The sequence below is a fragment of the Phyllobates terribilis genome, unplaced genomic scaffold (assembly GCF_046119375.1).
Source record: "Phyllobates terribilis strain yellow unplaced genomic scaffold, ASM4611937v1 Scaffold_29__1_contigs__length_15306474, whole genome shotgun sequence".
In the NCBI taxonomy this organism is placed as follows: domain Eukaryota; kingdom Metazoa; phylum Chordata; class Amphibia; order Anura; family Dendrobatidae; genus Phyllobates; species Phyllobates terribilis.
The window spans coordinates 5,761,870-5,767,951 of NW_027362789.1; positions in this window are offsets into that span (position 1 = coordinate 5,761,870).

Sequence of the window (6,082 nt, forward strand, 5' to 3'; positions counted from 1 at the left end):
GGACCCCATATATTGCTCCATACAGGATAATGGGCCTCATATAATGCTGCATACACAATAGTGGGCCTCATATAATGCTCCATACAGAATAATGGACCCCATATAATGCTCCATACAGAATAATGGACCCCATATATTGCTCCATACAGAATAATGGACCCCAAATAATACCCTATACAGAATAATGGGCCCTATATAGTGCTCCATACAGAATAATGAACCCCATATATTGCTCCATACAGAATAATGGGCGTCATATAATGCTCCATAGAGAATAATGGACCCCATATATTTCTCCATACAGAATAATTGACCTCATATAATGCTCCATACAGAATAATGAACCCCATATAATGCTCCATACAGAATAATGGACCCCATATATTGCTCCAAACAGAATAATGGACCCCATGTAATACTCCATACAGAATAGTGGGCCATATATAATGCTCTATAAAGAATAATGGGCCTCATATATTGCTCCATACAGAATAATTGATCTCATATAATGCTCCATACAGAATTTTGAACCCCATTTAATGCTCCATACAGAATAATGAACCACATATAATGCTCCATACAGAATAATGGACCCCATGTATTGCTCCAAACTGAATAATGGACCCCATATATTGCTCCATACAGAATAATGGGCCTCGTATAATGCTGCATACAGAATAGTGGGCCTCATATAATGCTCCATACAGAATAATGGACCCCATATAATGCTCCATACAGAATAATGGACCCCATATATTGCTCCAAACAGAATAATGGACCCCATATAATACTCCATACAGAATAGTGGGCCATATATAATGCTCTATACAGAGTAATGGGCCTCATACAGTATATTAATCCATACAGAATAATAGGCCTCATATATTGCTCCATACAGAATAATGGGCCTCGTATAATGCTGCATACAGAATAGTGGGCCTCATATAATGCTCAATACAGAATAATGGACCCATATAATGCTCCATACAGAATAATGGACCCCATATATTGCTCCATACAGAATAATGGACCCCAAATAATACTCCTTACAGAATAATGGGCCCTATATAATGCTCCATACAGAATAAATGACCTCATATAATGCTCCATACAGAATAATGGACCCCATATATTGCTTCATACAGAATAATGGACCCCAAATAATACTCCATACAGAATAATGGGCCCTATATAATGCTCCATACAGAATAACTGACCTCATATAATGCTCCATACAGAATAATGAACCCCATATAATGCTCCATACAGAATAATGGACCCCATATATTGCTCCAAACAGAATAATGGACCCCATATATTGCTCCATACAGAATAATAGGCCTCGTATAATGCTCCATACAGAATAATGAACCCCAAATAATACTCCATACAGAATAATGGGCCCTATATAATGCTCCATACAGAATAAGTGACCTCATATATTGCTCCATACAGAATAATGGACCCCAAATAATATCCCATACAGATAATGGGCCCTATATAGTGCTCTATACAGAATAATGAACCCCATATATTGCTCCATACAGAATAATGGGCCTCATATAATGCTCCATAGAGAATAATGGACCCCATATATTTCTCCATACAGAATAATTGACCTCATATAATGCTCCATACAGAATAATGAACCCCATATAATGCTCCATGCAGAATAATGGACCCCAAATAACACCTCATACAGAATAATGGCCCCTTTGTAGTGCTCCATACAGAATAATGAACCCCATATATTGCTCCATACAGAATAATGGGCCTCATATAATGCTCCATAGAGAATATTGGACCCCATATATTTCTCCATGCACAATAATTGACCTCATATAATGCTCCATACAGAATAATTAACCCCATGTAATGCTCCATACAGAATAATGGACCCCATATATTTCTCCATACAGAATAATTGACCTCATATAATGCTCCATACAGAATAATTAACCCCATGTAATGCTCCATACAGAATAATGGACCCCATATAATACTCCATACAGAATAGTGGGCAATATATAATGCTCTGTACAGAATAAAGGGCATCATATATTGCTCCATACAGATTAATGGGCCTCATATATTGCTCCATACAGAATAATGGGCCTCATATAATGCTGCATAGAGAATAGTAGGCCTCATATAATGCTCCATACAGAATAATAGACCCCATATAATGCTCCATACAGAATAATGGACCCCATATATTGCTCCATACAGAATAATAGACCCCAAATAATACTCCATACAGAATAATGGGCCCTATATAATGCTCCATACAGAATAATGGGCCACATATAATGCTCCATACAGAAAAATGGGCCCCATATAATGCTTCGTACTGAATAATGGGCTCTATATAGTGCTCCATACAGAATAATGGGCCTCATATATTGCTCCATACAGAATAATGGGCCTCATATAACTCTGCATACAGAATAATGGACCCCATGTAGTTCTCCATACAGAGTAATGGACCCCATATAATGCTCCATACAGAATAATGGGCCCCATATAATGCTCCATACAGAATAATGGACCCCATATAATGCTCCATACAGAATAATGGACCCCATATATTGCTCAATACAGAATAATGGGCCCTAGATATTGCTCCATACAGAGTAACGGACCCCATATAATGCTCTATACAAAATAATGGACCCCATATAATGCTCCATACAGAATAATGGACCCCATATATTGCTCCATACAGAATAATGGACCCCATATATTGCTCAATACAGAATAATGGGCCCTATATATTGCTCCATACAGAGTAACGGACCCCATATAATGCTCCATACAAAATAATGGACCCCATATAATGCTCCATACAGAATAATGGACCCCATATATTGCTCCATACAGAATATTGGACCCCAAATAATACTCCATACAGAATAATGGGCCCTATATAATGCTCCATACAGAATACTGGACCCTATGTATTGCTCCATACAGAATAGTGGGCCCCATATAATGCTCCATACAGATTAATGGACCCCAATATATTGCTCCATACAGAATAATGACCCCATATATTGCTCCATACAGAGTAACAGATCCCATATAATGCTCCATACAAAATAATGGGCCCCATATAATGCTCCATACAGAAAAATGGGCCTCATATATTGCTCCATACAGAATAATGGGCCCCATATATTGCTCCATACAGAATAATGGGCCCCATATATTGCTCCATACAGAATAGTGGGCCCCATATAATGCTCCATACAGAATAATGGACCCCATATATTGCTCCATACAGAATAGTGGACCCCATATAGTAACATAGTTTGTAAAGCCGAATAAAGACTTGCGTCCATCAAGTTCGACCTGTTAGTTCTGTAATTGCTAAAGTTGATCCAGAGGAGGGCAAAAACCCCAAATGATTTAGCCAATCTTCACCTGAGGAAAAATTCCCTCCCGACTCTGAAACCAGCAGTCAGAATAAATCCCTGTATCAACCTACTATTTTATTTTATTTTTAAGTATACGCTGAAATCTGCCTGGTATCTAGAAATGCATCCAGTCCCCGCTTGAACTGGTTTAATGAATCTGACATTACCGTCTCCTCACTCAGTGAATTCCATATTCTCACTGCTCTTACCGTAAAGAACCCCTTCCTATGCTGGTGCTGAAACCTTTTCTCTTCCAGTCTTAGTGAATGCCCTCTTGTTACCGTAATATCCCTCCTTTTGAACAAATCCCGGGCAAGGTCTCTATACTGTCCCCTAACATATTTGTACACATTTATTATGTCCCCCCTCAACCTTCTCTTTTCCAGGCTGAATAGTCCTAGTTTTGCCAACCTCTCTGGGTATTGCAGTCCCTCCATTCCCTTTATTAATTTTGTTGCCCTCCTTTGTACCTTTTCAAGCTCATTTATATCCTTTCTATATATTGGGGCCCATAACTGAGCACAGTATTCCAAGTGTGGTCTGACCAGTGCTTTGTACAGTGGAAGAACAATGTTCTCCTCCTTTGCAGCTATACCTCTTCTGATACTTCCCTTTACCCTGTTTGCCCTTACAGCAGCGGCCTGACTTTGGGCACTCCAATTTAGTTTGCTATCAGTTAAGATGCCCAAGTCCTTCTCCATCTCTGAATGCCCCAATGATTTCCCATTCAGTGAGTACTGGTGACTTCCATTTTTCCTTCCCATATGTATGACCTTACATTTCTCCTCATTAAACCTCATTTGCCATTTAATGCTCCACCTACCCAGCTTATCCAAATCCCTCTGTAGATCTGCACTGTCCTCTTTTGTATTAATTGTTTTACATAACTTTGTGTCATCTGCAAATATTGATATTTTACTATTTATCCCGTTGACTATGTCGTTAATAAAGATATTAAATAACATTGGGCCTAGTACAGACCCCTGTGGTACCCCACTAGTGACGCTTACCCAATCTGCTCCATACAGATTAGTGGACGCCATATAATGCTCCATACAGAATAATGGACCCCATATAATGCTCCATACAGAATAATGGGCCTCATATAACTCTGCATACAGAATAATGGACCCCATATAGTGCTCCATACAGAGTAATGGAGCCCATATAATGCTCCATACAGAATAATGGGCCCCATATAATGATCCATACAGAATAATGGGCCTCATATATTGCTCCATACAGAATAATGGGCCTCATATAGCGCTCCATACAGAATAATGGACCCCATATAATGCTCCATACAGAATAATGGGCCCCATATAATGCTCCATACAGAATAATGGGCCTCATATAGCGCTCCATACAGAAAAATGGGCCCCATATAATGCTCCATACAGAATAATGGACCCCATATATTGCTCCATACAGAATAATGTGTCTCATATAATGCTCCATACAGAATAACGAGCCCCATATAATGTTCCATACAGAATAATGGACCCCATATATTTCTCCATACAGAATAATTGACCCCATACATTGCTCCATACAGAGTAGTGGGCCCAATATAATGCTCCATACAGAATAGTGCGCCCCATATATTGCTCCATAAAGAATAATGGACCCCATATATTGCTCCATACAGGATAATGGGCCTCATATAATGCTGCATTCACAATAGTGGGCCTCATATAATGCTCCATACAGAATAATGGACCCCATATAATGCTCCATACAGAATAATGGACCCCATATATTGCTCCATACAGAATAATGGACCCCAAATAATACCCTATACAGAATAATGGGCCCTATATAGTGCTCCATACAGAATAACGAACCCCATATATTGCTCCATACAGAATAATGGGCCTCATATAATGCTCCATAGAGAATAATGGACCCCATATATTTCTCCATACAGAATAACTGACCTCATATAATGCTCCATACAGAATAATGAACCCCATATAATGCTCCATACAGAATAATGGACCCCATATATTGCTCCAAAAAGAATAATGGACCCCATATAATACTCCATACAGAATAGTGGGCCATATATAATGCTCTATACAGAATAATGGGCCTCATATATTGCTCCATACAGAATAATTGACCTCATATAATGCTCCATACAGAATAATGAACCCCATATAATGCTCCATACAGAATAATGAACCCCATATAATGCTCCATACAGAATAATGGACCCCATATATTGCTCCAAACTGAATAATGGACCCCATATATTGCTCCATACAGAATAATGGGCCTCGTATAATGCTGCATACAGAATAGTGGGCCTCATATAATGCTCCATACAGAATAATGGACCCCATATAATGCTCCATACAGAATAATGGACCCCATATATTGCTCCAAACAAAATAATGGACCCCATATAATACTCCATACAGAATAGTGGGCCATATATAATGCTCTATACAGAATAATGGGCCTCATATATTGCTCCATACAGAATAATGGGCCTCATATATTGCTCCATACAGAATAATGGGCCTCGTATAATGCTGCATACAGAATAGTGGGCATCATATAATGCTCAATACAGAATAATGGACCCCATATAATGCTCCATACAGAATAATGGACCCCATATATTGCTCCATACAGAATAATGGACCCCAAATAATACTCCT